Source organism: Alosa pseudoharengus, unplaced genomic scaffold (genome assembly GCF_046254945.1).
Source record: "Alosa pseudoharengus isolate Yale_2024_CS ecotype anadromous, Long Island Sound unplaced genomic scaffold, YU_APseudo_1.1 YU_APseudo_1.1_scf_12, whole genome shotgun sequence".
Taxonomy (NCBI): Eukaryota; Metazoa; Chordata; class Actinopteri; order Clupeiformes; family Clupeidae; genus Alosa; species Alosa pseudoharengus.
The window spans coordinates 23,089,284-23,106,932 of NW_027468587.1; positions in this window are offsets into that span (position 1 = coordinate 23,089,284).

The window sequence follows — 17,649 nt, forward strand, 5'->3', positions numbered from 1 at the left end:
GTGGGTGGACCGATGACACAACGTATGAGGTGCTGTTTGGAGAGCAGCAGTGAACAATAGGCCTACAGTAGACTGTGTGTGTGTGTGTGTGTGTGTGTGTGTGTGTGTGTGTGTACGTGTGTGTGTGTGTGTGTCTGTGTGTGTGTGTGTGTGTCTGTGTGGTGTATTCATTTGTGTGGAGTGAGGGCGAGAGATAGAGAGAGGGAGTGGGAGAGAGAAAGGGAGAGGGGGAGAGAGAGGAAGAGAGGGAAAGAGAGGGAGAGGATAGAAAAAGATGAAGTGCAAATGGGGCCCATCAGTGAGTGAAAATGTAGAATGCTTTCAATTCAGAACCATTTCAGCAAGCACTTCAAATAGACTTGTCTCTGTGTGTGTACTGTATGTGTGCATGCATTTGTGTGTGTGTGTGTGTGTGTGCGCGCGCGTGCGTGCATGTGTGTGTGTATGTGTGTGTGTGTGTGTTTGTATATGTATTCATCCTGACAAAACAGAAAAAGATTAGTGATGCATAGTCTATATGAAACAGAGCATTACAGATGGGAGGGTATTGATTATGAGAGTAAAAATCCACTGGATGCTATTTGCAAAGACAGAAACGTGGAAGAATGTATTTTGGGGTCTATTTGGGGTCATTACAAGGACTCCCACAACCACACACTGAAATATGATTTACAGAGCCCGAAGAGCTGATGATTCACACACGCACACAAACACACACACGCACATACCTTCTCTTTCTCCGTCAGCATTCATCCTCGTTGACAGCAGAGAAAGATGATGAAAGAGAAAGCTTTGAGTGAAAAAACTAACAAACCCTCATGTGGTGAAGTGAAAAATGGGCTGCATGTGGAGTTTGTCTTATTTTACATTCACTATTTGTGTAACAGGCAGTGATGTATACTTTTCCCCTGGTCTTGACCACATATACCCAAATCTTCTCACCAGCCTTCTTTTAGCTGAGTCTTCCATGTCCAGGAAATCAGCCATGTAGGTAGGACTGCAGCTGGCCATTTAGGGTGATAGGCAGAAATGTTTCTGGTGACCCATCACCACCAAAATACTAAACAAATAAGATATTTAGTTAATAATTAGAAAGATCTTAAAAAACACTGAACATCTGTACATTGTGAATTTGATGCCAAATTATATGTGTTCAGAACATCCTGGGGGCCCTGCATTCTGGGTCGAAGTGGCACCTGTACCTTGAGTCTTATAGAAGATGTTTCGCCCCGTGCAGTCAAAGTGTAGAAAAAGCAGAGACCGCACACAGAGGCTGTATGATATCAAAATTGTATTCAAAGTGCCCGAAAAATCTTCTAGGCCATGAAACAAACGTTTCGGGCCTAGCCCATCATCAGGGTTCCCAGGCGCTGAAGCCTCTTAGAGGTTCCCGCACCAATCACTCAAAGAGAGAACCCAGAGTCACATTGTGTAGTCCATACAGGTAGACATACAAATACAATACCCCAAAAGACACCCAACATCAATAATATCATTAACATTATACAGACTTTGTCAATAGAAAATGTTATAAAGAGAGCATGCAATAATACAGGTTGCAATTATCTTTGTCTTTATCATAACGGACAATACTTCATCCCATCATGGGCGTATTCAATAATCACAAATAGCAAGTTAAGACAAATTCATCATTCATACCCCTACGGTGAAGAGATTTAGTATATAGTATAAGTATATATACTTTTTTGATCCCGTGAGGGAAATTTGGTCTCTGCATTTAACCCAATCGGTGAATTAGTGAAACACAAACAGCACACAGTGAACACACAGTTAGGTGAAGCACACACTAATCCCGGCGCAGTGAGCTGCCTGCTACAACAGCGGCGCTCGGGGAGCAGTGAGGGGTTAGGTGCCTTGCTCAAGGGCACTTCAGCCGCAGCCCACTGGTCAGGGCTCGAACCAGCAACCCTCCGGTTACAAGTCCAGAGTGCTAACCAGTGGGCCACGGCTGCCCAACGATTTAAGGTTGAAGATCCAAGATCCAAGATTTAAGGGTGAAGATCCAAAAACGTTCCCTTTTGTAAAAGTTTTCTTGCCGTATCTCCCCTCTATGTGCAGGTTTGATATGTTCGACAACTGTGAAAGTAAGGGAGGGTAGAGGGTGGCCAGATTCAGTGAAATGTCTAGCTACCATCCTCCCTTATACTTTCACAGTTGTCGATTTTTCGCCACTTTGAATACAATTTTGATATCATACAGCTGTGTGCAATCTGCTTTTTCTACACTTTGACGGCCCTGCTTTGTACACTGAAACATTTATAACTATTTAACTTCAAATAGAGGACCAACCTACTTACCACCTCAACATTAAGGAGACCTATGGTCACAGCAATCTTAAAAATTAAAAATATCTGCTCTCTGGTGCCAAGTCTTTGGAATTGTTCCTTTCTTCCATGCAATCACCATGAACTTCCATCAAAATTTCAGAACATCAGGCGCTACTTTATAGACCCGATAAGGGCTTGGAGAAGATGCAAACTGAGCACAACACAATACCTCTTGCACCTCTTTCCACCTTAGCAGAGCTTTCTCCATTCGTGACCCTATGTCTCTAATGAGGGTATGTCTGCAAGCAACCCAACGTCGACATGCCCTCTGATTGTCCGTACATGTTCAAAACACTTTTCTAGTTCACAAATTTCAACCTTCAAACTTTCAGTTTTCTCCTGCAAACTTGGATCCTTGTAGAAGGCAGCCATAGTTAGTTCATTCTTCTCCCTTTATTTGTTTGAGGAGCTCCACTCTCCTTAGCATAGCAAGGAGACATGTTTGACCTTGGGTTTGACCTTGGGTTCCATTGGCTTGCATTGCTCTAAGACAGGGGTTGCTGACCCGTCGATTACGATCGACCTGTAGATCTTTGGGACTTTCACAATAGATCCCGAGAATAACAGGAAAAATAAAAACACAGTCACATAATCCAATTAGTAAATCAAAACTAAAATAATGTACGTAATGACTATGACTAAGTGTTGTTCTCTCATTGATGCCTGTATAAGTAAAATGCGATTTCGGTTAGTATTTTACATTTTTTACATTTTGTATGCCATCCTTGTGTAACCCAGACTAAAAGGTACAGAGGCATGGATTCACAAAGGGGTGGAGGATGTGATATTTTTGACCTGATACAGTTGCCTAAATAAAAGGCCTTAAATTGGAAGTATTTTGGCTTTGGTTGTCGTCTGACGCTTCAAGGTATATCTTGCCTTTGTTCAGGGCCAAGGTCAGGGATCTTGGCCTCAAAAAGGTTGGTGACCACTGCTCTAAGACCTTCTCTCTGTTCTTCACTGACCCTGGCCATGAGAGATAGAGAAGAAAAACAATCTTTCTATTTCAACCTATACCATTTTGACTTTAATGGTTGACTTTTCCTCTCTTTCCTAGCTCTCTTGGAAAGGCTCCATATCTTCCCATACTATAACAGTAGATGACTACACCCATCCGAGTCAGTTTATCCTTCGCTGTCCCTTCCAATGCTTCCAAAATTCCTTTTAAATCAACATTGATGGGACTCCATTCCTTTCCTTGGTGTCTGACGCCTCAGGGCATTTGAGCTTGGACTTCTGCCCACTATGTCTCTGTCCCGCCTCCGAAACATCCGGATCCACCCAACTTCCGGGCGTCGAATGTCTATGGGAAATTAAATGGCGTTTCGAAATATCATACCTGTCAAACATCTGTAGGTGGCGAAGTAGAAAAAAATGGTGGGCCGATTGGCCTACACACTTATGCCATCTAGTTTCCACTGGATTTTTTGATTGTCGGTGCCGTTAAAGTAGAAATATATCAGTAAGAAGCACTAAGCTAACGCACTCGCGACTCCCCGAGTCAAGGTTGCATAGCAATAGCAATGTTTCGTAGTTTGTCTTCACCGAAATGGAGTTCGTGGCACCAGAGCCTGTCTACGGAGGTGGCACTAACCCTGCGTGAAATCGCCATGTTTGATAGGTTGTTAATACATTCTGAAAATGTTACTGTTCTGATCAAGGTCATGCAAAATAAAGCTATCGACTCAATACGACTCTGCCTCTGATTCCTAGTCTGCTTATCATTATCGGTTTTTCGTAAAAAAAATAAATCTCATCTCGTTATGTCTTTAGTGTCTTTGTCGACGATTTCTTTCTTTTTCAAATATCTCAATAATAGCCAACAAACTCTCAGCACAGTCAAACCAAAGTTAAGTCGTGTTGAAAAGAGGCTGAACCTTGCAAACAATTTACTTTTATAGACCACTGAAATAACGCGTGAATCACACGTGAAAATGACCATCAAGTTAGGTTGTGACTGGTTGTGAGCGAGATCTAACGCCCTCCTCCGCCCGCGTACATCGGAACTAGCTCCCGGTTTAATAATTAATTAATAATCGTTTACTACTTTAACGGCACCGACAATCAAAAAATCCAGTGGAAACCAGATGGCAGAAGTATGTAGGCCAATCGGTCCACCAGCTTTTTCTACTTTGCCACCTACAGAGTTTGACAGGTACGATTTTTCGAAACGCCATGTTATTTCCCATAGACTTTCGACAACCGGAAGTTGGGTGGATCCGGATGTTTCAGAGGCGGGACTTATTCCGGAGAGGTCTATTCCCGCTCCGTGGTCCTTTCCGGATCCCACCACTGCTCTCTCTCCCATTCGCTTCCTGTCAGTCTCCACTGTCCTATCATTAAAGGCATAAAGCCCAAAAAATATATTTAAAAAAAAGAAAAGCCCTGTACTCATTTATTCAGGCATTTTCTTCCTTCCCTTGTATCCTCAAACTGAAGTGTCCTTTCTCCATCCACATCCACAACCCCTCCCCCACTAACCCCCCCACCCCCCGACATGACCATATCTGTGCTCGCCCTCCTTTCTCATAGTCAAAGCCTTTACAGACCCCAAAGCCTTGAAGTCTGCCTATGAATCTTCCACCCCTGCTCTAGCTGTGACTCTGCTAATATGTTCTTCTGCAGATTAGTTGGGTGCATCTGCTTGGCTGTGTTTACCACAGATGCTGCTGCTATGTGAACCTGATCCTACAAGACAACGAAGAAGAAGGGGAAAGGGGGGGGGGGCATACAATTATTATTTTCAGTATTATTTTGGTACATGACCTGCCTGTATGTAGCAGCAGGCCTGTCTGGGTTTCTCTGAAGGACTTGACATGGGATTAATGATTAACCATCTGACAAACACAGAGGCCTGTGTGGAGAGCTTCAGTCACACACCAAGTCTCCAACTCCAAAACACACATTCTCTCTCACTGGTCCAGAACTAGCCTACACTGACTGTTTTAAATGTAGAGTCAGCAATTCTAATCAAATACATGTTGCGCCATGCGCTGCAAATTGAATGTGCGTGCTTAAAAAAACTTTGCTCTGGTAAAGTGGGAAACAATCCTGCTCTGTAAATGGGAAACAATGGTGTAACTACTAACTAGGCTGTTGAGATGAAATATCAACAACCTTTCGTGAAACCAAATAACACTGAGCAATCTGAACAGGACAAATAGGACATTTTTGACTTACATTTCTTCTTGTCTCAAGCCTGTGTTTAAAACAACTACATTTGGGATGCAGAAGCATGCGTCATCAGTGAATAAGCTGTGCTAGTGAATTTGCTGAGAGCACTGCGCTGTCGGCAAACGGACAATTACAGCAATTTCATTCTGATTAGACTGTGAGCCGATGAGTAGCTCTTAGAAATCTGGAAAGGGCCATTTTAGTCAAGCCTAATGGCTTTTAGCACTGGAGAGTGGAATAACTTGTATTTCAGCACCACCGAATAGCAGCTTTTAATTTATATGTTCTAGCTCTCTCTCACACTCTCTCTCTCTCTCACACACACACTCACTCTGTCTCTCACACTCTCTCTCTCTCTCACACACACACTCACTCTGTCTCTCTCACTCTCTCGCTCTCTCACACTCTTTCCATTCCCTTCTTTTCATCATTTGTCTCTCTATGCCTTTCTCTCTCTCTAATCAAGATAACAGGTCACTCCGCTGAATTAAACAAAAGAGTGGAGTGTGTCAGTGTGTTGCTCTGTTGCTAGGGAAGTCGCCAAGACATGATCAATGAGAAACTGGGTCATAAAGGCTGGCTGATTGCTCTGCGCAACACTGTACCAAAACAACCACACAGCCATTGTTCCGGTTTGTAGCTCTCCCCAAAAAACACTCATCCCTTCCTGTATCCTGCTTGTGTGCACACACACACACATAAAACACACAGACACACAGACAGACACAAATGGACAGACACACACACATAGTGGACACACACAAACACACTCAGAGATAAAGAAAGCCTGACAAATACAGACAGACAGACAGATGGACACACACACACACACACACACACACACACACACACATACACACACATACACATACACACACATACACACACACACACACACACACACACACACATCCACTGCACTTAGAAACAGCTCATGCAAGCCACAGATTTGTTTAGCTATCATATGACTCTTGTAGTGGATTTTGTTTTTGAAGGCTGCTCCCTCTGCACAGCTTACATAACGTAACTGACTCCTACGTGAGCAGAGCTTTGGGTTTATGATGTTTTGATTCCTGTGTCTGGTACACGTTACTGCTTCCCTCATTGTTCCTGATGTCTGGATCACCACGGGAAACATGCTCTCTTTTTATTGGCAGCTGGGGATGGTTACAATGGCCGTCAGCTGGACAGTGTCAGGAAGCGAAATGTCAGGACCCAAATGTGTTTTTTCAAACATCATTGTTATTCTGCTCTGCCACTGATATGTGTGTGCCAGTGTGTCTGTGTGTGTGTGTGTGTGTGTGTGTGTGTGTGTGTGTGTGTGTGTGTGAGAAAAAGGGAGAGAGAGAGTGTCCATGTTTGTTAATGCATTTCCTTGAGTGTCTAAGGGTGGTGTTTCTTGGAATTGAAGCCTTGATATTTGTGTGAGTAATATGATAGAGAGAAGAGAATGTGTGTGAATGTGTGTGTGTGTGTGTATGTGTGGCTCAGACCCCTTGACATTTTTCACATGTTGTGTTGCAGCCAAGCTACAATTGTACACAGTAAATTAGAAAGTACAGTACAGTACGGTAAATGTATCCCTTATCAACCTTCACTCAATGGGCTCTATCTTGCACTCCAGCGCAATTGACTTTTGTCTTTCCTATTTTGCAGTCAGTGCATATTGGAATTTTTCCTCCACAGGTACATATGCGCCCACGGGGGCGTTTCAGTGAAAAGAGGGGGCGTGTTCCGGCACAAACGGTCCCTGTTGATATTTTGCAGTTTCAGAAAACAATTCCGCCACAGACCAGGAACCTCCTGGTCTAAAGTCAGTGGCGCAAATTCAGATGCTATTTTAAGGCGCATACATGGCCACAGGCCTGCAGGAATGAATGCTATGCACACCGATCTACAGACACCCTGTGCACAGATGGAAACATTCAAAGCCTTGATAATATTTGTCCATTTCCCGGTTTTGTTCGTGCATTGGTCAACTAAAAATGTAATAGCCTATAAGTCAATTGCGCTGGAGTAGAAGATAGAGCCTAATACCATATCATGACAAAGCAAAAAAAATAAAGCACTGGGGGGTTCATATGTGTGTGTGTGTGTGTGTGTGTGTGTGTGTGTGTGTGTGTGTGTGTGTGTGTGTGTAAGCCCTTTCAGACATACTTTTAAGACCGGAGGTTCGGCGGATGTTATACGGTGGGGCCGTATATCTGAACGACATAAACGGTCATATGGAAGTCCAAACTTAGCCGGTTGTTCTACTGCTCTCCCCCCCCCCCCCCCTTGTATTTCCTCCGGACATTATGTAAATGTGCTGTGTCTGAACGAAGCGTAGAACATGCGGTTAAAAAAGTGAGAGAGCGTGTCGGTGACATTTCTTTTGTGCGTCCAAGTGGTTAAATCTGACTTAAATGCCAGTGTTATGATGGAGTGGCATAGTGCTGTCCAGAAAATCTCCGACCAGGGGGTCATTTCTAGAAAAGTTAGCAACGACGTTGCTCAACCACCATGGTACGATGCAACTTGCGACCAAACAACGACACTGTTACACCTGTTTCCAGAAAGCATCGTACCTGTGTCGCAATTCGCTACCTCCGACGTTCGAACACCATAGTTCCAACAACGTTGTTGATGATGCAGCGATACATATCATTGGTGGAAACAGTGGCAACGTGTAATACCCCACCCCCTAGAAATGTTCTGTCACGGCCTATGTCGACATGTTTCTAATCTAAACCGAGTGATTAATGCTGGTATTGTCATTGCCATCAGCCAAAACCTAAACCTATTGCAAGCATAGAAAACAGTTAACTTAAGCAGACCAATATGAGTCATTATTTGTGTTATATATCTGTGTTGGAAAAAATATATAGCCTGGACAAATACCTGGGTATCCCATAGGTTATTAACTGTCTCGTGGCTTAACGGCAGCGCGTTGGTGCACTGCGCGCTCGGCCGGAGTTCGCATCCTATCTCTTCTTTTCATCTCTGAGTAAAAGTAGGCCTACGAGACACAACAATAGGTTTTGACCATACATATTTATGTATATAGTTACTCTACATCGAGAGACAATAGGTACAATACATCAGTCAAAAACAATTGAATCTACGTGTCACACTAGTTCATCTGCAGGTAGCGAGAAGCAAGAGGACAATCTCACATCATAAGAAAATCGAACCTACAACGTTGGGATAATAAGTCATCTGATTTAGCCACTACACCATTTAACACTGCTGCTGTTAGGGACTGTGAAGATTATAATACTAAAATCAAGGCAATACTTTAATTAACATAAATAGCAAGAATGAGCCCAGTAGAGGAGCAGTGTCTTAATCAAAATTAAGCTACAGGATAGATCAATCATTGAGTCACGAGATAAACATCCACTTCGCAAATTTTGGTTAGGCGGTTGTGATTTTTGGTTAGGCGCTCCGGACACCAACAGGAACTACCAAGGAACGACACAAGTGCGACTGCCTAGGGGCAGTAGTTCAAACGACCAAACTTTGCGTCCTTGTTTGCGATTGAGAGTTCGAACTACCCTTTCTAGAAACACCAAATCCAAGAACGATGGAGCGTACTACCGAGGTTGCGACGCAAGTTAGCAAATGATGCTTTCTGGAAACGACCCCCTGGAAAGATGCAGACATCACGGAGCTACTGTCCATTAGGGCAGACAGCATTGTGATAGAAAATTAAAATGAAAATGAGAAAATGAAAACGAAGAAAACCCAACTTTGTTCCAAGCTCCTTACGTAAATGCAATAGACACATGGGGAGAGGATGCTTTTGGAAAAATAAACCATGAAAAAACAAACCACTTCACTGTTATGTTAGTATTTTGTTTGTTGCTTAAAAACGTTGTATGTGATGGCCTTGAAGTCTTGAGTTAGCCTACTGAATGGGCTGGTACCATAAAGTTTGTGCATGCTCCCTCCAACGCAAACCAGATTTGGGGTTCCATAGCCAATAATTCTACATAACATTGAAAACAGATAAATGTGTTTATTCGAAGCTCACATACAAATACTGTAGGTCAATTTCAAGTGCTCACTTATGCAGTAACGGACTGGGATTAAAAAACGGCCCTGGCATTTTCACCAACCAGCGGCCCACACGGGGACACGCACGCACGTGCGTGCACGTGCCCGCAACACACAGATATAACTTGACATGCACGTGAAATAACACGCACGTTTGTAGCCCCATTGGTGATGAACTCTAACTTTAACTAGATGTACCGCATAGCGGTACAAAATATGACCGCCGCTCAGTCCTGTACATCCGTTCCGCGAAATAAATCAATTTGTCTCCATATTTTTTTGTCTTCAATTTGTCTCCATATTTTACTCCATCCCCCACTCTTGAAACTTTTGTGTATGCTTGTTTGGCATGCCTGAGTGTGTGTGTGCGGCTGCACAGAGAGTAGCCTACTGGTGCTGAAAAGGTGAATAGATTGTAGAATAGCCAAAGAAGATGTAGCATTGTTATAAAACCTTTAACATCTCTAAACAATCACAAGTAGGGCACTTCATCACAGTTCATCCATTGCAACTGGATTGATGAAAGGTCACTTACACCTGTAGGCTACATTGTATTTGGGAAAAGCAAAAGGTATCAGCATAATGTTATTTATTTATTTATTTATAAACAAAAACATCTCTGTCAGTTCCATGCCGTTTTCAACAGCTATCAAACACAAAGGTCATTTTTGGATGGATGGATTTTTTGTGAATGTTTCTTCTTCTACATAAGATTTTAGTCATCTTTAGTTCATGTAATACTTTATTGTCAATGCACAAATTAAGTAACAGTAGTCTGAAACGTTATTGTTAATGCACAAATTAAGTAAAAGTAGTGTGAAACGAAATGCTGTCCAAATGGGCCTTGATGAAATGCGTCGCTAGACTGTTCTACACATTTTAACGGGCCAAAGTTGAAGAGCTGTTGTCCGTTATTGTTCGTGCAAATATTGGCTGATTCATGTTCCCTTGCATTGTGTAACTGAGGTCCATGGCTAGTCTGGCTTTCACCAGACCAACCTCAATCTTTTAAGAAATCAAAAAATAAATAGCGGGCAGATCAGGCTGGGTTCACCAAGCCTAGTCCATAGGCACCCGATATTGTTCACGCTCTGGCTATTCTAAATGCAAAAATGCATCAGGGAGTTATGACAAAACTGTAACTAACAAACTAGATCCTAATAGAAAGCTGTTAGCTTCCCTAAGCTACAGGTAGGCTTATAAGGTAGGCCTATTAACAACATAAATTGTCAATAGGCTATGCTGGCGACACAAATAAAATCTCCTTTGGAAACCAATGGCTTACGGCTCCCACACACAGCTGCGTTCCGTCAACGCATGCCAGTGGGTGTTCCCGACGGTAGCTATGCAAATGACTTGAAGTAAAACCGTAATGTGATTGGTTGGTGCCGTCCGTAGATTGGCTTGATTGGCCGGTGCCGTCTGTCGGTGCAGCAACAGCTGAACTCCTCAACGCGAGCGGCGGGAGAAACGCGACGCGACGGACCCACAATTCAGTTCGGCAATGGATCACGTGAGCCCATTTAAAGTGAATGGGATGCGTCTCCAGCAACGCGATGCACGCAGCAGTGTGTGGGAGCAGTTACGCCTTACAGTATCAAGGGGACTTAAACTGCCATATCGTGGCGAAAAGTTGTAATAAAATTCACGCAGCTCCATGAGCGCGAATGAAGTAGCCACTTCTAAATGGGACCCACTACACAGTAGCTTAAGGTGTGTTGCTAAAGCAGCCATAATGAAATGAAGGTGTCATTGTTTGGATACTTCACACACACGTGCTTTTTAATTTCACAGACTACAACTACCAAGCTGGAATCAAAGCACATTGATTCCCCTCTCACACCCTGCACGCACTTAAAACAAAATAAACAGGCGTCTCAGTCTCACGCATGTATAGGCAAAACTGTATCAGACCGGTGTAACGTTGGTAAATCTTCCATTGCACAGAATGATTTTTTTAGCACGTGCAACAAATGACAGTCGAAAGATACAATTACAGTGCTGCTATCAATTTGCTTGGTATAACCGCATTTATAGTTTTCTACAAATGCAATCAATCAAATTGGCCTCCATCACTCAACCAACAGCATGTCCGATAAACATCCTCAGATTTATTTCGGCTTCAAGAAGAAATGGGAATTACATTTCATGTGATCATCCTATCCTTATTAGACGTTCTCTGCGGTAAACTATAGTCCTTGTAAGAAGCGTCCATTGTTATTCCAACCCACGTTTATCTTCCAACAAAATTACGTCTCACTGCAACGATGCGCCATCTAGTGGACAAACGCTACTTATCGCCAATACTGGAAATGCAGCCATGATGATGATGATGAATATATATTTTGGCTTTCTTTTATTCCTACTGAATTTGTAATTATGTATCGGCCGTTCTAATACCGATAGTATGTGGGTGCCTGTGTGTGTGTGCATGTGTATATGTGTGCACCGCCATCTACAGGCCAATGAGTGTACAGTCATTAATGTACACATAATCTATTTTTTTTAAGACCCCCCCATGGATGAAATTCTACGAAACTTGGCATACCCCCAGAGAATGGCAGGTCAATCATACAAATAAAATTTGGTGCAGTTCTGAACATCTTAACTGAAGATAGGGGCGATTAAAGCAGAATAATATTGCATTTTCATTTTTTACCGGGGGGGTGCAAATCACAAATGAGTGATTATGGGCTAGATTGATGTGGGCCCTTGAGACCAACATACCATAAAAGACTTTTCATCCTCGGTGCTACGGTTCAGGTAGTTATTTAGGAAAAACTGCTTTTTTTGACAATCCCTATCAGTGGCGTAACTATAGTAGGTGCAGCAAGTGCAGTCGCACCAGGGCCCGTGACCTCCCGGGGCCCGTTGCTACCCCCGCCCTGCCTCCTTTTTTTGTTTTTTTAGAACTTTAGAATGTTAGAGCACGGAGAGTGAAGCGTCACTTTGACGATCAATCGGAAGATGAGCGCTTAACCAATGCAGAGAGATACTTCAAAGTGAAGGTATTTAATGCAACTCTGGACATCATAATCAGTCAGCTCTCCCAAAGATTTGCAAGTATGCGGGGAACTTGTCATGTGTTTAAGTCTTTACGTCCTATGACCCTTCAACTCGCAAGTGATGATGAACTGCTTGAAAAGGCAAGACGTTTGTCAGACCATTATAGCAGGGACATTGCACCGACGTTCCCAACACAACTCCTCTCATTCAGGTCTTGCTTTAAAGCAGAGATTTCACAGAAGTCATCTATTTTTCAACTTGCCAAAATGCTGGTGGTAGATTATGACAGTGTAACATCCACATTCGGGGAAGTGTGTACTCATGTTGTTTCTGACATTGTGACTGTGGCAACAGCTAAGCGATCTTTTTCCAAACAGCAGCATGGGGCAGGAGAGGCTCCGTGGGTTAGCTATCCTGTCCATTGAAAATACGAGAGCCAGAGCATTAAATATTGGGAACATCGTTGACGATTTTGCACAACGAAAGGCTCTTAAGATGGCCTTTTTCTAATGGCCTAATTCACGCATATTGGGGATTGTATGCATATGAATGATTTTATTTGGTTTCTGGACGGTTAAATAAGTTAGGCTACATTAAGTTTTGTTTCTGCGCAGTGCGAGTATATAAGCAAACAATCTACGCTTGCAGTTTCAGCAGAGGGTTGAAGAGGCGCATTGAGTGTTCCCATAATTCCATGCGAGTTGATGTTAATGCAGTAATATTAGATTACCCTGGCCTGCAGGCTGTTAATAAAATTATTTTTTAATGTTTTCACATGTAATGGATATGTAGTCGTGTGTTTTTTTATTTGAAATTGTAATCTGTAACTACTAAACTACTTCGGTGCCTCAGGCCCTTTGCATAAACAATTGAAGTCACCCTTAATGTGTATTACATGTATCAGAGCTAATTCATCCTGGGCCAAAGTTTCTGTACATGGGGCCCGCGTAGCGCTCTCGCACCTGGGCCCACCATTGGGTTGTTATGCCACTGATCCCTATATGACCGCTTCGCTAGCTTCGCTAGCTGCGGTCATAATAAACATAAAGACTAAACCAAGAACATGGATATATCAATGCACAACTCCAAAAAAATGAATGCAATATGAAAATGAAAATAGAATAGCCTAGAATAGATCATCAGAGCAGCCGCTCCACAAACGTGTCTTAATTAACGTCATGCAGTTAACAAGGTGCGAAGGAGCTTGCTTTTCTCAGCAACACTGTCTATCACGTCATCAGCATCCAAGTTCATTACGACCTCTTTCTCTGTCGCCATCAGCATAAAGGCCTCCAAATTATCCTGTGACAATCATGTCCTTAGGCGATTCTTGATGAATTTAAGAGTGGAAAAACTCAGTTCGCATGCCACTTGAGTACATGACAGTGTTAGGAATGTATATGCTAACCATATATTGTTGTAGGCACAGGTAAAGAGGTTTAACTGCTGGAGAAGGAAATAGCAACAGATTGCACAATTCTTGCAGGTAGCACATTTCTTGCTCACCAGGTTTATTTCTGTATCTTCCTCTATCTCCGCAGCATCATCAAAGTTCAGCTCTGACTGTGTACACGTTTAGAGGAGACTTTTTCAGGCTGTCCCAGTGCGTAGCGAGGTGTCAATTCCGACTGTAGATTTTCGACCGTAGCATCTTCACTAAATTTAAGCAGACATTCACTTATGTTTCGAAGTGCATTTGGGGGCAGTTTACAGTTTTTCTCAGTCGCTTTGGTGCTATTCTCACATATTAACATTTGCACAGCAGTTAGTGCATTTCTCAAAACAATTAGTGCAAACTGCAAAACCTAGTGGATGACCTGCAAAAGCATGTCACTTGCTCAAAATGGATTGTCCATTCCTCAAAAGCAGGTATTCATGTCAATGAAATTGTCAGTGTCATCAAAATGAGAAGTCTTGACACCATCGTTTATGAACAAGATAGTCAAATGGCTTTGTCATGTTTTCATTATGACAGTTCTCTCAGTGTTTTCCAATGCAAAAAAAGGTCAGAACTCGGTGACACTACCTGAACATGCTCAAGACAGCACTATACAGTACTTGTACAGCCATTTGAAAACTACAGTAAAGTTACACATTGCTGTAGTTAGGGGAGTAAGTGAGTACAAGACACTGAATACGTACATTTTTACTGTATGCTCTTTGCAATTCTACAGCATTGTGACAGAATTTGATAACTAGTTCACCAATTTTGTATGTAATGACTCAAGCAATGAAATGAAGACTATTAGTTTTATTGGGAACGACTATTCAGTATCCATAAGTATAGTTCATTTTGACTGACATGACATAAGCAAATGATAATGTTAAAAAACAGCAGAGAATTGTATGAAAGCAACTGATACATTTCCAAAAGCATTTGCAATTTGTTCAGAGGAAGGAGAAATTGCTACTATGATGTGCACAAATGACTAAATGTTGTGGAGGTTGAACTAATAGTTATGAGAATTTTAATTCTGATCTGAAAAAAGCACCAAAGTGACTGAGAAAAACTGTATTAGCTTTTATAAGGGGAAAATTCCGAGGATCAAAGCATGCTAGATCGGCATACAATTCCCCGTGCTGAAGGAAGTAGACGCATTGGGTTATGAAATTCCCAGAAGTCATTGCTTCATATAACTTTTGTAAACCAATAATAAAATAAAAGATACAGGCATATTTATTGTATTTCAATTTCAAACAATGCACTTTTTAAACATTTGATTAATAAGGCTACAAAAGAATGTAGACAGATATAAATATTGAGGGTCAACATGACTGTAGTATAGAGACTCATATCTGGTATAAATACTGATCAGTTTCCCACTGCATAGGAGGAAGAGGGAGTTAGAGATAAATGGCTGATTTGAAGCCATTTAACACTATTGATGCTTGATAGTGGGCCGAGAGATAATGTGGAACCGGCCTTGCGATAAAGGGGTCGCACGAACCCGACAAGCAGGGTTGGGTAGTGACGGATTACATGTAATCTGGATTACGTAATCAGATTACAAAAATCAAGTAACTATAATCAGCCCAGATTACAATAAAAAAATTGTGTAATCAGATTACAGTTACATTGTTGGGGATTACCTGATTACATTTTATAATGCAAACAATCCAACTTTTTTATGATAGCCTATAGCTATCTTTTAATTTGACAAGCAGTTTATTCGGATGTTCACTTTTTAGACTTTTTTAAGATATAGTTATGAACAAAATTATTCATACCCCTGGCAAATATTGATTTTCTCTCGACCAATATGTTTGTTCTTACTTAAAATGACACTTGCACATGCCAAATGGTTGCAAGACAATGTGGTAAAAACATGGAATAAAAAAAAGTGTTTTTATCTTTTTTAACATTTTTATGAAAAATAGCTTGTTAAAAATTATTCATACCCTTTTTAAACTATCACTGGAAACATCTTTATTTACCACCACAGCTCTCAAAATGGTTCATATAATACCCACCAAGCCTCTTCATGTCTCCACAATGAGAGTAGACTGCACTTCTGGGTTTTGAGGCAGGAACGATTATTTGCCACACTTGTGCTCACTTTTTTGACGGATTGAGGTCCGCTCTAAAATTTTGATATTCGGCCTTTGGGCTTGCCGGTTCGACTTCACTAATTCACGGATTGGGATAAATGCAGAGACCAAATGTCCCTCACGGGATCAAAAGATATATTTACTTACTAACTTACATACTATTGGGGCAGGTCTCTCGGCACACTGCCTGATCTTTTCCTCCTAATCTTAATGTAGCCTCTTTTTTTAGTGTTACCTTTTACTTTGAGAAAGTCACCAGGTCCCCCTGGTTGAAAAACATCCCAAAATAATACTTTTCTCACCCCCAAAATTGAAATGGACATGGTGTCATTTGGGTTTAATGCTTCCCTTTGTTATGCCAATCTCAGGCCATGTCCCTGGGTCAAAAAAATCCAGCGAAAGCTAAATTCTTTGTCCAGGTGTGCCCTTATAAAGGTTACAGTAAGATGAGTTGTGCATGTTTGGAGAAGAGTGGAGAAAAATAAAATGATAATTCTTTCATCAATTCTGTGGTGGTGTCTTTTACTTAATGGGCATATTTATTGAAGTAATCTAAAAGTAATCCTAAAGTAATCAGATTACGTTACATGTTTTTGGTAATCCAACTGATTACGTTACTGATTACAAAAATTGCCAAGTAATTTGTAGTCAGTAATGGATTACATTTCAAAGTAATCTGACCCAACCCTGCCGACAAGCATGCCGCCCCGTGATTGGCCGGCCCAGGAGAGGCCGCGGCCCTTCTGGCATCTGCCCAAATGCCAGACTGTCCAGTCCGTCACTGCACTTACGTGACTACTTCAAGTATTAGCCTACGCACAATAGATTTTTCTTCTTTAGCCTACATAATGCATACACTTTGTAAGCGAACAGCAGCTGTGACAGCGGCCGCATATATTCTGCGTCATATCTCGCCTCTTGTGAACTCTACAAGCCCCCACCCCTCACTCGACAACCACACGGAGGTTCTGTAATGTACGTGTATGTCGTTCACACATAGGTCCGAATAAGGTCAGTATAAGGTCCGCAGGTTAGCATCATATATGAATCATCCGAAGGGTAGGACCTCCGTTTGACAAACCTCCGCATGTACTCCGGAGGTTATATCTGAAAGCCCTTTGTGTGTGTTTTCTTGTCAGTGGGGGATGGATGCTGGGGTGGCTGGGGAAGGGAGATGCAATTGAGCCGTAATGGGATGACTGACACTCACCAGGCAGCGCAGGGTAAACAAAGGAAAAGGGCTCAATGCATCCTGTCTGTCTGGAGGTGTGTTTGTGTTTGCATGTGCTTGTATAGGTGTCTGCGCTTTGTGTGTGTGTGTGTGTGTGTGTGTGTGTGTGTGTGTGTGTGTGTGTCTCTGTGTGTGTGTGTGTGTGTGTGTGTGTGTGTGTGTGTATGTGTGTGTGTGTGTGTGTGTGTGTGTGTGTGTGTGTGTGTGTGTGTGTGTGTGTTTGTGTGAGTGTGTGTGTGTGTGTGTGTGTGTGTGTGTGTGTGTGTGTGTGTGTGTGTGTGTGTGTGTGTGAGTGTGTGTGTG